Genomic DNA, 20,470 nt, shown 5'->3' on the forward strand with positions numbered 1-20,470 from the left:
GTATTGTTGAGTACATGGATTTTCAGATTATTAGAGATTAATGTGTAGATCTTCATGTCTGTGCCTTCCCTTCTCTTTCTTTCTCCCCCCTTTCCTCAGCCCTTTCCCCTCTATCCCATATTGAATTTTTTGTACAGCAGGGCTGACATGTCCTGCACAGCTTAGTTCTGAGGACTTTTAATTAAATAAAACAGATTGTTTTTTTTAAGAAAAGAAACTTTGCTGAGGCAGACTTTTGGCCTGTTAAAGTTGAACTTGAGTTTAGTTTCTAAAATAATTCAATTTTATTTTTTGACTCTTTAAAATAATGGCTACAGGAAATACTTCTAAAATAATTGATATTCCCCTTGTTAAAACTGGGGTTATTACTGGATGAATTTCAGCATGTGTTCTTTTTTCTTGGGGTAACAAAAAGTGTCTGCGAGTGTTCCATTGTGTGCCAAAACACATAAATTGTATCCCTCAAACCTTAGAGCACCCTTCATATGGTGGTAGTTATTTGGTATACTGTAAAATGTGGCCTGGAGATTAAAATAAGAAAATTTTTTACTATATGCAGATTAGTTAGAATATTCCTTTTAACACTTTTGCATGGATACTTTGGTTAAAAAAAATCATTGTATTGAAGCAGACATAGCGTTGCTGCTTGTTTCTATTTCCTATATGTATTTTATATTTCCTACGGATGAAGAATGACCAAAATATCAGCCCCATTAAAGCAGAAAATTTTTTTAGTGCCAAATCTCCATCACCTAGCATGGTACCTGATACATAGTGATTGCTCGCTAAAAAAATGTACTAAATGAATGAGCTAACAAGCAGCCCAAATTAAAAAGGACACTATCACTTTTCACTGGTAAACTTCCTTCCAGAAGTATTGGGAACGTCACAATACCTGGTGTTTGTCTGCAATTCCAAGTATGTGCTGCCTGCGTGTTCCTTTAGCCCCCTGAGCCTTCCCACAGATCACAGCTTCCCTTAGAGTCAGTCCATGCAGAAAGAGCTGTGGCTTAGTGTTCATAGTTGTATCCATAATGCCACGTCTAGCAGCATAGTGGTTTCTTAGTAAATATTTATTGGATGAATATGTAGTGCTTTATAGTTTCGATAATGCTTTCATACTCAGTTTGAATGGTTGACAGCCCCATGAGGTTGGCCGATAGTATCATCCTAGTTTTATAGATGATGGAAGAGAGGTTAAAGAGGCTGTTAGTTATCCTCGGGTCATAAGTAGCAGACCTGGAACCACAACCTCTAAATCTGTTGATTTCTTCATCCCTTGTTTCAGAACCGCTTTAAAAACATTAGTGAACCTATTAATTAGTTAATATGCCCCTTCCCCTAGTTGAAATCCTACAGGGAAAGTTACTACATGAATCCTTTTCCAAACTGCCCTATTGTCATCAGTCACAGACTTTGTTGGATGCCAGTTTGGGTTTTCATAGCAGTTCTTTTTTGGTTACCTGTGATAGATTCTTTTTGAAAAAAAAATTTTTAACGAGCCCTCATTCTTTCAAACAATTTATATTCTTCTTTCCCAGACGTTTTAACGTGTAAATTTATCAATACTGTAAATCTAAGTTTTATACTAAAAATATTCCAGTACTTTTTTTTTAAGTAAATTAATGCGGTAAATCAATGGTTCCCAAAATAAAACAGATTTTCACAGCCCCAAGAGGAGTGGGCTCCAGTGTGTTCCTTCTTGCCTTGTCTGCCTGGTCATTCTGGAATCAGGCTTGGGAAGAAGAGACCTTCCCTGTGACATTAGAAAAAACAAAAAAGGCTGGGCGCGGTGGCTCACACCTATAATTCTAGCACTTTGGGAGGCCGAGGCGGGCGGATCACAAGGTCAGGAGATCAAGATCATGGTGAAACCCTGTCTCTACTAAAAATACAAAAAATTAGCTGGGCGTGGTGGCCGGTGCCTATAGTCCCAGCTACTCAGGAGGCTGAGGCAGGAGAATGGCGTGAACCCGGGAGGCGGAGCTTGCAGTGAGCCGACATTGTGCCACTGCACTCCAGCCTGGGTGACAAAGCGAGACTCCGTCTCAAAAAAAAAAAAAAGAAAAAGAAAAAACAAAAAAGGCTGAGGCAGGTGGATCACCTGAGGTCAGGAGTTTGAGACCAGCCTGGCCAACATGGTGAAAACTGTCTTTACTAAAAATACAAAATTAACCAGGTGTGTTGGCGGGCATCTGTAATCCCAGCTACTTGGGTGGCTGAGGCAGGAGAATCGCTTGAACCCAGGAGGCGGAGGTTGCAGTGAACTGAGATTGCGCCACTGCACTCCAGTCTGGGAGATGAGCGATACTCCGTCTCAAAAAAAAAAAAAAAAAATTCTGGCCAAACACTGAAGATCCTCAAATGGTGTCAGTGTCTGGGTGCACATTTTGCCAGAGCCATTCACTGAAGCCAAAGACCAACTGACATATGACCAAGGTTTTGAGTAAAAAAAGGATTTCACAATCTGTGAATCAAATCCAGTTCTCATTTTTGTTTAGTCTTCTATTGAGAAAGATAATTTAGTGACTTCAAGCTTTAATCTACTTTGTGATTCTTGGGTTACAGGTTATTTTATCAGACTGCTACATTTAAACTTACCCTCATTATCTTACAAATGACTTTAAGGTGTTACTGGAACAATACTCACAACAAAGCTGTGATTTCATTGTGAAATACCAACAAGACCCTGATTCCGTTTGCCTGCTGCGGACATTAATGTTTACTATTAGAACTGAGGCATCGAAGGGAATAAATAAACTGCTGACATTGTGTTGCCTTCAGGATCCAGCCATGGGAATATATGTTAGAGATTTGAGAAGTGGTTTTGGGTGGAGAAAAAGCATTTTGTTTTTTCCCCCAGCGCCTGACTTCTCAGTTGAGGCGGGACAGAGCCATTGTGTTTGTTCGAGCTCTCACAAAGCCAGATCACATCAGCCCAGGCCGCGGCTTTATGAGCAGCCTCACAGCTCATGCCTTTGTTGCCCTGATGCACAGTCGGGAAAGGATGACGAGAAGGGAGCTCAATAAAGACCTTTCAGGGATTGTTTCTGAGTTTGTCATTGCCATCTGTCCTCTCTCCCCTGGCTTTTCAGGCTATTCCCATTTTGTGAGACTCCTGGGTTTCTGATTAGTGTGGCGTGGACACCATAGGTAGATGCTGTGCAAAAAGTGGAAGTAAGCAATGTTTCAAAGAAATAATCTTAAAGAAAACAGAAAAAAAGCCTGCTCTTTCTCCAAGGCTGTGTGGACATAAGAGATGATGGATTAGGATTATTTTAATTATTAGTGACTGTATTGTTTTCTTTATTTCTTTTTCTGTAACAGGGTCTTGCTCTCTTGCCCAGGTTGGAGTGCAGTGGTGAGATCTCAGCTCACTGCAGCCTCAACTGCCCAGGATCAAGCAGTCCTCTCACTTCAGCCTCCTGAATAGCTGGACCACAGGCATGTGCCACCATGCCCAGCAATTTTTTTTTTTTTTTTTGAGACAGTCTCACTCTGTTGTCCAGGCTGGAGTATAGTGGTACTGTCTTAGCTCACTGTAATCTTCTCCTCCTGGATTCAAGCGATTTTCCTGCCTCAGCCACCTGAGTAGCTGGAATTACAGGCACGTGCCACATGCCTAGCTAATTTTTGTATTTTTAGTAGAGACAGGGTTTTGCCATGTTGGCCAGGCTGGTCTTGAACTCCTGGCCTCAAGTTATCTGCCAGCTTCAGCCTCCCAAAGTGCTAGGATTACAGCATAAGTCACTGTGCCTGGACTAATTTTTAAAATTTTTTGTAGAGATAGGGTCTCACTAGGTTGCCCAGGCTGATCTCGAACTCCTGGGCTCAAGCAATCCTCTCGTCTTGGCCTCCCAAAGTGCTAGGATTACAGGTATGAGTCACCGTGTCTGGCATCTCTTAATTTTTGAAACCACTAATGTCTTTCCCTTAAGACTTGGGTAATTTTGGAAGTAAGAGGCTGTACTTGATGCCTTCAGACACTTATTTATTATTTCTAACACTGGTGCATGCATCTTTCCTGTCTCTCACAGGTGGCTTGGTGCAGGTGTAGTTTTATCTTGTTGAAAGCCTTTTGTTCTTCTTTGAGCGGTGGGACTGTAGTGTTACCAACAGGGCCAGTGCTAGGACCAGAAAGCTTTCGGTATGATAGGCAGTTTCTGTTCAGGACACCTGCTGCCCAAGCACAGTGCACTCATTGTTTCTTCAGTTGAGCATGTTTTGGCAGAGCCTTGTCTTTTTTAGCCTAGGATTGAGTCTTCACTTTTTCTCCTGCATGCATTTCATTTTTGGTAGAATAAATTTCTGTCTCATTCTTTTGGTTTTGCTGGTATGAATTTAATACCTGCACACGATTTGTACAAATTTTATTTCCATGAGTGCATGCTGAAATGTCATAGTGGTGGAAAGAGCACTTGGTCAAAGTGGAGGCAAATGATCTTGACTCTCATTCCTGCTTTGCTGGCTGTGTGGCTGTGAGGGAAAGACATTTCACCTCTCTGGGCATGGGCTTCTTGGAGCAATGGGTTGCCAAGGCCCCTAGTGTAAAGATTCTGCCATTGTGTCTTGTGTTTTTCAGGATGCTAAGAGCATCAGAAATAAGTGTGCCGGGGTCATTAAAGGCCCTGCTCCTGTGAGTAGGTAACACCAGGAGACATTCTTTTACTAACTTATTTATTTAATTTATGTATTTGAGATAAGGTCTCACTCTGTCTCCCAGACTGAAGTATTGTAATGTGATCATGGCTCACTGCAGCCCTGACTTCCCGGGCTGTAGTGACCTTCCCACCTCAGCTTCCTAAATAGCTGGGCCCATAGGCATGTGCCAACATGTCCGGCTGATTTTTAAAATTTTTGTAGAGACAAGACCTCTCTTTGTTGCCCAGGCTGGTCTTGAACGCCTGGGCTCAAGTGATCCTCTGGCCTCAGCCTCCCGGAGTGCTGGGATGACAGGCTGTGAGCCACCGTGCCCAGCCTGTTCTTTTAACTAAGTGACAGTTTTATGGCATGGCCAGTGATAGAGAAGTTTGGATGCGATAGGTAAGGGAGGGAAACAACTATGGTTCTCTGTCTGTGACAAGTTTGCAGAGTAGAAAAGAATTTTTTATTTCTAGGAAAGTGTTGTTCATCCCTGGAAGTGTTACTGGATACTTGAGTTTTGAATGTGTAAATTAAGAACTTCTGTGATCAGATAAATACTTCATTTGTTAACTCTATTCAGATAAGAGGCAGACCAAAGATCAGACTAATATAGCATAGATACCCCATTTCTGATTTGTATTCCTGCAGTCTTAAACCCCTTATTTAAAAATGTTCTTAATTCTACAGGCAATACATGTTAATTGTAGAAAATTTGGAAAATACCAGAAAGAAAATACAAATAGCTTCCCAGTCCATAACCCAAAAGTGCTGTTGTTCACCCTTAGGTGTCTTTAGATTGTATGTACTCAGTTTGTAGAACAAAATTGGGACCATACCATACATATATAACTTGATATCTTGCTTTTTTCCTGCTGTGTTCCTTTTGAGATGATTTTTGGGACTGAGGTTTCAATTGAAGGTAGAGATTAATGTAATATTATGCTTGGCACACTTGTGACAAGGACTGTTTTGATTTACAGAAATAGAACTGTGGGCCCAGTATCTGAAAATAACATTTGTCCTGTCCCCTCTTGAATAGGCTTTCAATATTTGGCATATACAGATGTTGTCATAACTGTTACTATAATTAACAAATGAAGACTTCTTAATCTATTAGCTCTTATTGTTCACTAATTGCTTTCATAAGATTCCCTCATTGAGTTTTCTGTGCCAGAATTGCTAGCTGTGCCATCAGTGAGCATACGTTATATCAACACTGTTTTTCTGGAAGCCCTGATTCCTCTAGCTAAAGCATGGTAGCGCCTGTGAGCTAGGCCATGTGTTTGGCAGCAGGATAGTTAAGGGATTCCTTTTGCCCAGTTATATTATACGTTTGATAATATTTATGATTTACTTGTTGAATATTGGTTTCATATATAATTTCCTCTATTAGGAAATGAAAGATTATTCCTTTCCCCTTTGGATTATGTAACCTATAAAATTTTCTGTTACACCATTCACATTGCAATGTAAATATATTCTAAATCCTGAATCACATTAGAATTTTTTTGTAGCCCCCACTTCTGTGTCTTTTTGTGGTGCCCTTTGAAGTCCTGTAATGTTTTATATTTGAGATTAAATCTGGGTTTCGCTTTACTTTTTAAAGCATATTGAGCAATTTAATTTTCTGTTTGAGTTCCTAAGGGGAATGATTCCAGCCCTCTGTGTCCCAAGAATTTAGACTGAGCCCTGCCAGAACATTCCTGTGGTTTTCCACGGGGCAGATCAGTGTGTTCATGAAATTTTAGTTGTAGCTTGTGTTTTCCATGGTTAATTAAAACATCTGGCTTTTCAGTTTCCCACAAACAGAGCATGATCACTAGGCCAAACCTTTTCAATAAATGATTAAATATTTCAGTCCTCCTCTCAGAATAGCCCACACTTGTCTTTAGGATACCTTGTAAGCTGTTGTCTCTGTTTATAATGAGTTTGAATATTGGGAACGTTTTTGAGGTTATCCTGCCAAATACGTGCCCTGAGAGAGAGAAAGTTGGTGACTTTGAGTCCTTATAATGGCTTCTGGCCTTTGCCTCCCCAGGTTTGGAGTTGCTGTGGGTGAGCTGCTGCGGTTTGTAGCCAAGCATGCTGTGGTTGGATCTGCCCAGCCGTGGAACAGAAACATTTGCTGGATGGAAAATCCATAAAAGAAAGCTCCTGTGAAAAGCTGAGGCTGACAATAATTTAAGCAAAATCAGGTTGGTATAAGTAAGAGAGGCTGGATAAAGTGGATTGGGCCCGATAGGAAAAAGTTGTTTTGTTCCTCCCATGCGCATTTTGGAGACCACCCCAAATGATTATTTTCAGTTATTTATGAGAGTTCCAGCATGTGTAAATGGCAGATATATGCTGATGGCCTTTTGTGTATAGTGTCATGTTGTCTTCCTTTCCTTCTCTTCCTTTTCCTCTCCTTTGTCCCATCCTCTTTCTTATCTTCCTTTCCTCTCAGAAGAGAGGAGGACCTTGGCACAAATATTGGAAGAAGCCACAACCAGAAGCCACCTATGCCAACCTCAATGGTCTTAGCTTTATTTTGGGGAAAAAGCGGCGTCCAGCCTCATGGAGTTGCATTTGTAGTTTCAAAGACTTGCATTCATTTGTGTTTTTGAACTTTGAAGGGTGGGGCATGGAGACCTGCCATTTCTGCTGGGATAATTCTGGCTGTGAGCCTCCGGTCTGCTTGGCCAGATTTTATGTACTCTAATCTTTCCCCAAACAAAAGCCACCAACACATTCATCTTCTGCAGTGTGTGCATTTGGCATTAAGATACTTATATATGACAGGGGAAGAGAAATGTCCTGAAAAACATAGGTGTTTAAATAAATGCAAAATGCTCTCACTGTGGGCCAGGAGAATGAAACAGCATGGATAACCCCATATGAGGTAGAAAAGTGAAAATCAATCATTTTGAAAACATGTATTGTACAGGGACAGACATTGCAGACCATTTCTGTTGGACATTCGGTGGGTAAGTCAGCTTCCTACATAGGCAGCTGATAAATACTCCCTAGAAAGGAGTGAGTCACAGTCTTTCAGAATCTGTGAAGTAGTGAATGTCTGTTGACTTTGTCTACCCAGCATCCTTTTCCTCCATCTTTTAATAAATCATCCAGATTTTCCCTGGACAATTGCCATTGTCTCATTTTCACCCTATGTAGTTAGAGGAGGTGACCCTGCTGGCTCAGTTATGGGCATGTAACATAAGCATGGCCAGTGATATGGTTTGGCTGTGTCCCCACCCAAATCTCATCTTGAATTGTAACTCCCACAGTTCCCACATGTCATGGGAGGAGCCTGGTGGGAGGTGATTGAATTATGGGAGCGGGCTTTTCCTGTGCTGTTCTTGTGATAGAGAATGAGTCTCATGAGATCTGATGGTTTTAAAAACGGGAGTTTCCCCACACAAGCTCTCTCTTTTTTTGCCTGCGGCCATCCATGCAAGACATGACTAGCTCCTCCTTGCCTTCCACCATGATTGTGAGGCTTCCCCAGCCATGTGGAACTGTAAGTCCATTAAACCTCTTTCTTTTGTAAATTGCCCAGTCTCAGGTACAGCATGAAAACGGACTAAAGGGTCACAACTGTCTTTGGAGGGGCCATAGTATTCTCGTTGCAACTATTGAAGAAGTTTTGCCTTCTGTGTGTTTGTTAAGCTGGAGCTGCTAGTGGCAGTTTTGGCTATGACTTAGGGAAAACCTTACTGAAAATTAAGACAACACAGGAGAAATCAAAGCAGGGAGATGGAGGAAAAGCGATTGAGAGGAAGGGGAGAGAAGGGACACACACACAAATACACAGACATATATATATGTGTGTGTGTGTATATATATATATTTTTTTGACCTGCAATTCAGCAGTGCTTAAACCCAGCATCTCCTGTTCACTTTCCTGGCAGGTTGGCTAGTTCGTCTGAGTTAGGTGTCTGTCTCTTACATCCTAAGATTGGTGGTGCCTTCTAGGAGTGAGGTCTTAGTATAAAATGACTGTGATATAGTCCCTATCTTTAGGGGCTCATGGTGTAGGGCAGCAGTCCCCAACCTGTTTGGCATGAGGGACTAGTTTTGTGGAAGACAGTTTTTCCAAATGGCAGGTGTGGTGGCTGGGATGGTTTCAGGATGATTGAAGCATGTTACATTTATTGTGCGTTTTATTTCTATTATTATTACTACATTGTGGTCTATAATGAAATAATTTTTGCAGCTCACTATAATGTAGAATCAGTGGGAGCCCTGAGCTTGTTTTTCTGCAACTAGATGGTCCCATCTGGGGATGATGTGAGACAGTGGCAGATCATGAGGCATTAGATTCTCATAGGAAGCATGCAACCTAGATCCCTGGCATGTGCCATTCACAGTAGAGTTCGCATTCCTATGAGAATCTAATGCTGCTACTGATCTGTCAGGGGGCGGAGCCCAGGAGGTAATGTGAGTGATGGGGAGCAGCTGTAAATGCAAATGAAGCTGTGCTCTTTAGCCCACTGCTCACCTCCTACTCTGCAGCCTGGTTCCTAACAGGCCACAGACTGGTACCAGGGACCCCTGGTGTAGGGGATAGGCCAGGTAAGTATTCACATGACTGACATGCAGTGTGACAATGTATCTCTAGAGGTAAGAACAAAGTTTTGTGGGAACAGAGATGGAATTAGGAATTCTTTTGGGTAGTAGACTAGCAGAGAGGGCTATCATTTAACAAGGTAGAAGAGGATTAAGTCTTAGGAACATTAAAAAACATTAAAAACATTAAAAAATATATAATTCAATTACTTGCAGTTTTAGTCTAAAAGAAGGAAAGGTTTTCCAGAGCCGATAGTTGAAGTAAATTGCAGATAAGGAAGATAATTTCAGAGATTGGTAGTAGTAGAATCTTGTTTATTTACTCTGAATACAATTGTTTAAGGCCTAGCCAAATGAGAGGTTATTAGAAAGCTGTCTGGAGTTAATTTTAACCCGACAAGGTAACAGCTGCTGTTCTCACCAGAACCTCAGTCAGCTTTCTGTTCTAAGGAGAATTAAATGAATTTAAAGACTTATTTCCTCTTTTTAATGATAGAGTCTTCATTAATATTATATTTTGTAATTATACTGTTTTTTGGGGGAAATTTATGCAGCAAGTACAGACAGTTTCCATATGATTCCCACTGCCAGTTTCCTGTATCATTAATATCTTGCATTCGTGTGGTATATTTATTATAATTGATGAGCCAATATTGATATATTATCATTACTAAAATCTATAGTTTATATTAGGTTCACTCTTTGTGTTGTATGTTCTATGAGCTTTCATAAATACATAACTTGTATTTCCATTACAGTATCATACAAAACAGTTTCACTGCCCTAAAATAATTGCATGTTCTACCTGTTCATTTCTTCTTCCTGAACCCCTGGCCACTACTCATCTTTTGCCCCATAGTTTTACTTTTTCCACAGTGTCATTTTGTTAGAATTATACAATAGCTAGACTTTTCAGATTGGCTTTGTCACTTACCAGTGTGCATTTAAGTTTCCTCCATGTCTTTTCATGAATTGATAGTTCATTTCTTTTAAAGCACTGAATAATATTCCATTATATCATTGTTCCACAGTTTATCCATTTACCTGTTGAAGGACATCTTGGTTGCTTCCAAGTTTTGGCAGTTATGAATAATACTGCTGGAAACATTCATTTGCAGGTTTTTATATGGATATATGGATAAGTTTTTAACTCATTTGAGTTTCTCACCATTAAATATGACGTTAATTTTAGGTTTTTTAAAATGTTCTTTATCAAGTTGACAAATTTTCGCTCTATTTCTAGTTGCTGAGAGTTTTTATTATGAAAGAGTATTGGATTTTGTCAGGTGCTTTTTCTGCAACTATTGATATGGTCATAATTTTCTTCTTCAACTTATTCATAGGATGGATGATACTGATTTTTGAATGTTGAGCCAGCCTTTTGATAGGGATTATGTTGACTTTCTAGATCAATATTAAGAGCTCTTATGTTGACTTGCTAGATCAATATTAACAGCTCTGATACATGAACATGGGACGTGTTTCCATTTCTTTCAGTCTTCTTTAATATATTTCAGCAGCGTTGTATTGCTTTCAGGGTACAATCTAATACTTCATGTTAAATTTATTCCTAAGTATTTTTTTCTTTTTGATGCCTTTATAAATTAAGAAAGTAATTATTTTCAAAGTATCTGTAGCTAGTATATAGAAATGCAGTTGGTTTCTGTATAATGATCTTGTTTCCTGCAACCATGTTGAACCTGTTTATCAGTACTGATAGTTTTTTTTTTGTTTTTTTTTTTTTTTTTTTGAGACGGAGTCTCACTCTATAGCCCAGGCTGGAGTGCAGTGGCCGGATCTCAGCTCACTGCAAGCTCCACCTCCCGGGTTTATGCCATTCTCCTGTCTCAGCCTCCCGAGTAGCTGGGACTACAGGCGCCCGCCACCTCGCCCGGCTAGTTTTTTTTGTATTTTTTTAGTAGAGACGGGGTTTCACCGTGTTAGCCAGGATGGTCTTGATCTCCTGACCTCGTGATCCGCCCGTCTCGGCCTCCCAAAGTGCTGGGATTACAGGCTTGAGCCACCGCGCCCGGCCCAGTACTGATAGTTTTTTATGTGTATGACTTTCCTTGTATTTTCTATATACCAGCTTATGTCATCTTCAGATATAGTTTTATTTCTTGTCCAATCTTGATATTATTATTTATTTTTCCAGTGATTTGAAAACTTGACTGTGATGTGAGAAATACAAAGTTACGTGCTTTGGAGTTCCTAGTGAAATCATTCTGTTACGTAGCTTTTTGATAAGGATAAAAGATGATAATTATGAAATTTATCTTCTTACAGTTGACTTAGGCATTCAGTCATTGAGCTTCTTAGTCACTCCTGTATCTTCTTTGGAGAAATGACTATTCAAATCCTTTGCCCATTTTTATATTGGGTTGTCTCTCTTTGTATATAGTCTGATTTAAGCCCTTTATTGGATATATGATTTGCACATATTTTCTTCTAGTCTCTGGCTTGTTTAATGGTGTCTTCCCCCCAACAATGCCAACAATGAAATACTGTAAATTTTAATTATTGATAAATTGCATCAATATGGGAAACTGTGTGTGTGTATAAACTTATTTTCTTAATGGTGTTATTTGGTGCTCAGAAGTTTTTAATTGTAACAAAATTCAGTTTATTAGTTTTTTCTTTCAAAGCTTATGATTTTGATGTTTCTAAAAACTCTTTGGCTATTCAAAGCTCATGAAAAGTTTCTGTGTTTCTTTCTAAAACTTGTTTTTTTTTAATTTTATTTTTTTTGTGAGATGCAGTTTCACTCTGTCACCAGACTGGAGTGCAGTGGCATCATCTCGGCTTGCTGCAACTGCCACCTGCCGGGTTCAAACAATACTCCTGCCTCAGCCTCCTAAGTAGCTGAGACTACAGGTGCCCACCACCCACCTGCCTAATTTTTTGTATTTTTGGTAGAGATGGGGTTTTACCGTGTTAGCCATGACGGTCTTGATCTCCTGACCTCATGATCCACCCGCCTCAGCACACCCAGGCTCTTTCTAAAACTTTTGTTGCTTTACCCTTTACATTTTGGTCTTTAATTCATTTGGGGTCAGTTTTTATATGTGGTGTGAGGTTTGGGTCTATGTTTATTTTATTTTGTTGATTTTTTATTTTTATTTTTTGCATATAGGTCTTAGCACCATTTGCAGAAAAGACTAACCAGTGACTTCACTTTTTGTAGAAAATCAATTGACTGTACTCTCAATTCTGTGCCTTTGGTTTACTATCTGTCCTTATGCTAGTACCACACTGTATTTAGGTTTTTGCAATGCAGTTTTTTTATGAAAAAAGTTAATTCAAGAATTGGACTTAAGATGCAATGTCTCCATTAAAAAACACTGTTGTATCTTTGCTACTTTTCCTCTCTGTTCTTTATGAGTCACTCTGTTAGAGTACTAGTATTTGGTGTTTTCTCTTTAGGGTAATTATGGAAATCTGATATGGTAGATGACAATGTGGAATCAATCAAGGTGCATTTTCCAGATTACTATATATATGACTTTAAGCAGTGCTTAGTTTTTCATAAAGGTGGTAATCATTTTTATGCCTGTTCTGCATTTGAAAAAAACAGATTAAGTTTTTCATTACCTCTGTCTTAATCATTGCCAATAACTACTAAATGAAGGATTTACAAGGCTGGCATATTATTTCAAGTATTTTCATTAATGGTGACATGAATTGGTCTCATATCACAAAACTATTTTACTAAATAGAAAACCTATTAATTAAAATGTCTTGCATGTTTTGGTAACATAGTGTAGTTCTGTATGTTTTATGAAAATTGGACATTTGTCATAGTATAAAATGCTAGCTGTATTTTTATATTTACCTATTCTGTTTTTATCTTTGTATTAGAATGATTCTTAATAGCTAACTGTGAAGACATTAAAATAATTAGGAATGTGAAGATTGCAAATTTATATATATTTAGTTATAACTGTGTTATGAATGCATAAACATTGAAAAGGAAATTTTTAAAAGTCAGTGTTTTATTGTGACATTTGGAATCTAGTTGATCATTTTCTCTTGTTTTCTAATAAAATCATAATTTTGTTTGGGACATGACTTATTTTTAATGTGAAAAATCTAAATGTAAGTCTTGGTGAAATGCAGAGACATTTCCCTTATCTGGCACATAGCTGAGCTGACTATTGCTGCTGGGCTTTGATTGGAGATTACAGTCACACTAGTAGATTTGGAACCTGTTTTCTGCAGTGCTATTAGTAGGTCAAGCCATGCGTCCTGGTTCCTGGAGGGCTCAGTTCTCAGGATGGCTTATCTGCTTCCTGCTTTCTTCGTAATCTTCTCATTTCAACCTGGGTGGACCAGCTTAATGGCGACTGACATGTGTTTTACCTGGCCCTTTTACTTTCCTGGGAAGTCCTTTGACTGATAATATTGTTTTAATTTAATTTAATGTAACTTAATTTAGGAGAGCTAAGTAATTAAATATGAGGCCAAAGTACGTAAGAAAGTGGCAGTCTTTTATTGCAAATATGCACACACTCTCGGGCGAGGTTCTCTGGTCCTCAGGTGTGGGGGGCCAGGGAAGTCGCGCCGGCGCTCTTGGGTGATGTTCTCTGGTCCACGAATGCGGGGGCTGAAGAAGTCACGCTGGCTCCTGCCAGTGGCAGAATTTTATGCATTGGTACTGGAAGGGGGAGGGCAGTGGGCGGGATAAGGGCGTGATAGGGACGTCTCCATAGGCGTGGCCGGGTAACTTTCGATCTCTTTGGATTGACGTTATCTGGCACATGCTCGGTTGATCTGCATCTTCCTGGGGCGGGCTGCATTTTCCCACGCACGGGAATGTTGGTGAGGAAGAACCCGGAAGCAACATGGATTGTGCCTTCTTGTTCACCTTCCTCCATCTTGTCCTTTCTCCCTCACCCAAACAGTCCAACCTCTTATTGATTATAAGAACTTGGGGCGCCGTTGTCTGTCTGCTTCCTGCTGTTAGGGGGCGTAGTTAGGGTCTGAGGTTGGCAATTGGGTGTAGGGATGCAGGAGCATTTGGTTGAAGGTGACTCGGGTGATCTCTTGGACCTTGGCTCAGAGAAATTTTATTAAAATGGGAGCAAGACATAACATAAGGCAGAGGATTAGTATGGGAATTAGGAAATCACAAAGGGCACCTTGCCAAGCTAGGTCTTCTATGAGAGTAAAAAGTTGGGAAACCTACTGGTTGGGGGATGGGTCGGGAAGGAGGGTGTCTATGGGGTTTATGAGGGAAAAGTCAGTTAAGTTAAGATGAAGAATGGTGAGGAAGTGGGAAAATTTGAGAAGGGTGTTGATCCTTGAGTAGAACCTGGTCACCTGGAGAAAGGGAAGGGGAATAGATGTTTTGAGTTAGGTTAAGATGTCTCGTCCCAAGAGGGGGGTGGGACAAGAGGGCATGATGAGGAAAGAGTGGGCAAAGCATGCATAGTCCAGGCAGTAATTTAACATTGGGGTCTGGCGAGGGTTAGACGGTTTACCGTCTACCCTAACTACTGAGATAGTGGATGGCTGGCTAGGACCTCCATAGGTTGACAAAACAGAATAGGTAGCCTCTGTATTGATGAGAAAAGAAATTGGCTTACCCGCTATCTGTAGAGGTACCCTAGGCTCGGCGAGGGTGACCAGGGTCTCCGAGTGTGGGCACCGTCAGTCATCATCCAGGTATAGGAGCTGGAAGGAGCCTTCCGGCCTTTGAGGAGAGGCACCACGTTGAGGCGCAATGCTTGCCCTGCTGGCAGGGCAATCAGACTTCCAATGTCCTTCCTGTCGGCAGGTTGGGCACGGCGTGGTAGGCAGGCGAGGATTTGGACACTGTTTTGCCTAATGCCCAGTTGTGCCACACTTAAGGCATGGACGAGACGGAGTGGCCGGCTTGGCCTGGGGACACTGGTCCTGGGTCTCCGCATTTATAGCAGGAGCCCTTGGGAGACTTGCTCTGTGTCTTCCCTGCCGGCAGAGTGGGCAACGCTGGTTGGAGGGCAGCCACTAGAGCTTGCGCCTGAAGCACAGCCCTTCTTTTCTCCTTGTCTAGCTCTGCAGCCTCAACTGATTCTTCTCTGGAGTTAAAAACTTTAAAGGCCAATTTTACTAAGTCCTGTATGGGGGTTTGAGGCCCATCTTCAACCTTTTTTAGCTTTTTTCAAATATCTGAGGCTGACTGGGAGATAAAATAGGAGGCTAGGACAGCTGCTCCGGCTGGGGAGGTGGGGTCTAGCCGAGTAAATTGGGCTAGTGCCTCTGTAAGGCGATTTAGGAAGGAAGCCGGGTTCTCATCTGGGTGTTGGATAATTTCCTTTAATTTATCAAAATTGACCACTTTGTTAGAGGCTGCCTGCATACCGGCTAAGAGACATTGAATCATAATGTCCTTCCTATGGTGGCCAGGTTGCTGCGGTTGGTAATCTCAATGTGGTTCTATGGATGGGACAGCCATCTCTCCTAACAGGACGGTGGCATCGGTTAAATGCCATTGATCTGCATGTTGCCTGGCGGCTGTGAGGATGCACTCTCTTTCCTCTGGGTTAAGAGTGGAAGTAAGAATGACATGTAAGTCATGCCAGGTAAGGTTATATGCTCTGGCCTAGGTATCGAAACTCTTTGGAATATTAGGTGGGGTTGGCTGAGAAGTCGCCAAGTCGTTCTTCAATTTTGGAAAGGTCAGCCAGGGAAAAGGGGACGTGGACTCCAACCACGACTTCGGCTCCGGCAACTTCTCGGGGGGGTGGGCAGCCAACAAACTATCAGGAGAGGTTGGAACAGACTGACCAGTAGGGTAGGTTAAGACAGGCTGACTGGTAGAGGGGGTTGGGGCAGGCTGACTATTGCGGGCCGCTACCGCGGTCTTGGAGCAAGTGTGGACGGAAATGGGAGAGGTAAAAGGAGTGGCTGAGGGAGGAGTGTCGGGCGGGGCCATGGGAGCTCCATAGGGAGGGGTGAGAGGAGTGGCTGAAGGAGGAGCGTCGGGAGGGGTGGTAGGAAGTCCATGGGGGGGTTTGGAAAGTCAGAAGGGAGGTCGCCTGCCATCGGCCCCATCTGAAATGGAGGTGGAGTCCTCCTCAGTTGCTGAGGTGGGGGCCAAGGGCCGGGTTTAGGGGTTTAGGCTAACAAGACCTGGGCCATTTAACACCAGGCGCACAGGTCTGGGCGAGAGCGCAAGTCCTAAAAGCCTTGAACATAGATAATTTCTGACCACTTTCCGAGCCTCTGGCAGAAATTAGAGAGATCTAATTAAAATGTTACGGTCTAAGGTGCCTTCAGGCGGCTGTTGAGACTGGTTGTCTAATTTATATTGTGGCCACGCCACAGTGGAGAGTAAAAATTAGCCACTTTCGTTTTAAATCTTGAGCTAAATGTAAGGCTTCTAAGTTTTGGAGGAGACACCCTAAGGGGGTGTTCGTAGGGATTTTCGATTGTGAGGTTCCCATTGTTTAACCACCAGAAATGGAAACCAACCTCACGCAGTGGTAAAGCGTCCTTTGCCGCTGCTGGAGACCGGGGGCTCCTGGAGCCACTAACGGAGAATTGAGGAACTTCAAGACGGACGTCTCCGGGTTGAAGACCTCACTGCGCCACGGGGTAGCTACGTCCTTGGACTTACGTACGACTCTAGGCCAAGGACACGGAAACGGACGGAGATGGTTAACAAAGGGGAGTACTCACCAAAGAAGAAATTCTCAGAGCGGCACCAGTGGAAAGCTGGAACACTTGTTCGGTGTTGGTGGCTGGTTGGGTTGGGAGCCGGTTCGCTGGGGAGGAGGTTCGTTAGACCCAAGGGTCTCCTCCTGGGTCGGGTTTTGGCCCCAACTGTTTTAATTTAATTTAATGTAACTTAATTTAGGAGAGCTAAGTAATTAAACATGAGGTCAAAGTACGTAAGAAAGTGGCAGTCTTTTATTGCAAATATGCACACACTCTCGGGCGAGGTTCTCTGGTCCTCAGGTGTTGGGGGCCAGGGAAGTCGCGCCGGCGCTCCTGGGTGATGTTCTCTGGTCCACGAATGCGGGGGCCGAAGAAGTCACGCTGGCTCCTGCCAGTGGCAGAATTTTATGCATTGGTACTGGAAGGGGGAGGGCAGTGGGCGGGATAAGGGCGTGATAGGGACGTCTCCATAGGCGTGGCCGGGTAAGTTTCGATCTCTTTGGATTGACATTATCTGGCACATGCTCGGTTGATCTGCATCTTCCTGGGGCGGGCTGCATTTTCCCGCGCACGGGAATGTTGGTGAGGAAGAACCCGGAAGCAACATGGATTGTGCCTTCTTGTTCACCTTCCTTCATCTTGTCCTTTCTCCCTCACCCAAACAAATATCACCTCCTAAAAACATATCCATAGAGCAACATGGAATTATCTTTTTTATTGTTCATTTAAAGTCAAAGCCATAAGTAAGCTTTCATTTATAACTCTAGGTCCCTGGACCTAGAGTTATAGGTGTTATGAAACTTTTAACCCAGTCACTTCTTTAAATCTTTTCTTTCTTTCTGTTGCCCCTTTAAACATCTTTGTGACCTGTTCACAGAATGACTCCGTGAGGAGTGTAGTATAATGTTCTGGAAGGATATGGTCGTCTTCTTCTTGTTTTCTTTTGGGAGCTGAATCAACGAATGGCTGGATTAGGGCAACCTCTTAACCATTGTTTACTTTGAATAGAGCCTTTTTGCCAACTGAAGTTGGGATTCAAAATGATTGAACCACTGAAATTTGAGTTGTATAATTACATTCGTGAAGACTCTGGCCTATTTATGATCATTTGCTTGCAGATGAAGCAAAATCAGATCAACCTAGTCACATTCACTGAGTCAATACCAGAATGAAGAGAGTGTCAGGGGACTGGGTGTGGTGGCACATATCTGTAGTCCCAGCTTTTCAGGAGACTGAGGCAAGAGAATTGCTTGAGCTCAGGAGCTTGAGACCAGCATGGGCAACATAGCAAGACCCAGATCCCGTCTCGAAAAGAAAAGAGTGCCTGGAACTTGCTTCTTTTAGTACAGCCATAATTTTGTATACGTCTATAATGAGGATGTTTATGATAAATACATTAACAGAGTTTGGAATAATATATCTTTTGATATTTTACTTGTCTTTTTCTATGTTGAATAATCTGTGAAGTTTCCTTTAAAAGCTTTCAAAGATACTATGTGTGAGTGACATAGTCATTTATTTTAATGTAATTACTGATACAAGAACCAACAGTACTTTCTCAGTTGCATACTGATCTGTGAACGCATAAAATATTTAATTTGATTATATTGTCCAAATAAGATCTATACGCACGACACAATAACTATTCAAATTTTCTGAAATTTCCAAATTGATTATTATCTACTCAAATAAGCATTGATCATTGATCCTTGGCTTCATAAACAAAAATAGTCTACTGGTTTGGATAGTGTCTGTGAAAAAGCATGTAATAATTTATAAAAGACAAATATCAACATTGGTCTGGCTTGCATTAAAAAGTCTTTCTGTGCAGTTTGCTAGTGTACTGTCTTTAAGGATGAAAGAACATAGTTTTGAATGTAATCATGCGTCTGAGGCCCTTTGAGGACAGGTTTTAGAATCATAAAAACCATGCTGTGCTTGGGTTTATAAGGGTGATTTTTTTTTTTTTTTGAGGGCTCAAGGATATAGAGCGTTTGTTACTGCTGTAGCTTTTTTTCTGGTGTCTGGTTAAAATGTCACAGGGCCTATGGAAAGTAAGACAGTAATTAGTGACTTGAGGAATGAATTCTCTTAGAAATAAGAAGTCTGGAGTTCCAACCAGGACTTTAGATCCTTGGTTATTCTAAAATAGGATTGAAAATGACCACTGGTCTTGAGCAGTCATTAACATATGAGTGATAAGGAATGTTGAATTTATGTTACTTCAGTGCAAATCAGTTAAATTCCAAGTGAACTTGTTATCAGTATCCTGTAAGGAAGGCAGCAGTGGTAGTTTGCTGGAGGGAATGGAATGAAGTATTATTGAGGGTAACAGCCATAATACAAGCCCTTCTGGGGAGAGGTTGCATGTGCAGTTTGCCAAGTACTAAGCACTTTCTCATTATCTTATGGGAGTGGGTCAAGTCAGGGGCAGACTTCATTTGATCTTCACAACAGTTCTTTCAGAGAGACAGTGTTACCCAGTTTTAGAGAAGCTCAGGATTGGAGAGATCAGATGATTTTTGTTCAAGTCTTAAACCCACTAATTTAAATTTGAATCCAGATGTTCTGAAACTCCATGATACACTTGTATAAATCAAAGCACTGCCTATGAAGTGGTTTACCCAGAGCAAACTCTCTCTATCTGTATCTCTCTTTATATATTTTCTTTTTCTTTCTTTCTTTCTTTCTTTCTTTCTTTCTTTCTTTCTTTCTTTCTTTCTTTCTTTCTAGTTTTTCTTTCTTTCTTTCTTTTCTCTTTCTTTCTTTCTTTCTTTCTCTTTCTTTCTTTCTTTTTCCCCTCTCTTTCTCTTTCTTTCTTTTTTCCCTCTCTTTCTTTCTTTCTTTCTTTCTTTCTTTCTTTCTTTCTTTCTTTCTTTCTTTCTTTCTTTCTTTCTTTCTTTCTTTCTTGCTCTTTCTTGCTCTCGCTCTCACTCTCTTTCTTTTTTTGGGGGGGTGGGGGAGGGGTTGGACTACAGGCACCCACCATGCCTGGCTAATTTTTTTTGTATTTTTAGTAGAGATGGGCTTTCACCGTGTTAGCCAGGATGGTCTCAATCTCCTGACCTTATGATCCTTCTGCCTTGACCTCCCAAAGTGCTGGGATTACAGGCATGAGCCACCGTGCCTGGCCCTAAAAAGTTTGTCCTGGCTGGACACCATGGCTCACACCTGTAATCCCAGCCCTTTGAGGGGCTGAGGCAGGAGTTCCAGACCAGCCTGGACAGCATAGTAGAACCTATCTCTACAAAAAATAAATTAACTTAAAAAAAAAATTAGCCAGGCATGGTGGCACACGCCTATAAACCTAGCTACTCAAGAGGCTGAGGTGGGAGGACCACTTGAGCCCAGGAGGTCAAGGTTATAGTGAGCAGTGATGGAGCCACTGTATTCCAACCTGGGTAACAGAGCAACCCTGTATCTAAAAAAAAAGAAAAAAGGAAAGTGCGTCCTAGGTTTTATAGCTAGGTATGTGGCCCAGCCATCTACTCCATGAACTTGCTGTGAATTACTGAGAGGTATTTTGGTGGCTGGGGGAATCAGATACTCCTAAGCAGCTGCTTAGAGAAGGAAGGAAGAAGATAAGCCTTGGACATTCCTGGCTTCCCCTCCCCCTTATTCTGTATTCCTTGTT

At 41.5% G+C, this 20,470-nt stretch overlaps 1 protein-coding gene across 6 annotated transcripts in view; it reads left to right on the forward strand.

The window, feature by feature from the left end:
• Nucleotides 1–20,470, forward strand: part of APBB2 (amyloid beta precursor protein binding family B member 2) — a 410,008-nt gene that overhangs the window by 65,828 nt on the left and 323,710 nt on the right. For all 6 annotated transcript variants that reach the window (XM_050790342.1, XM_050790347.1, XM_050790340.1 and 3 more), the window contains exon 2: nt 6,683–6,839. The gene's annotated coding sequence lies outside the window, so the exon portion shown is untranslated. The remainder of the gene's footprint in view (nt 1–6,682; nt 6,840–20,470) is intronic.

This window comes from Macaca thibetana, chromosome 5, assembly GCF_024542745.1.
Source record: "Macaca thibetana thibetana isolate TM-01 chromosome 5, ASM2454274v1, whole genome shotgun sequence".
Classification (NCBI taxonomy): Eukaryota; Metazoa; Chordata; class Mammalia; order Primates; family Cercopithecidae; genus Macaca; species Macaca thibetana.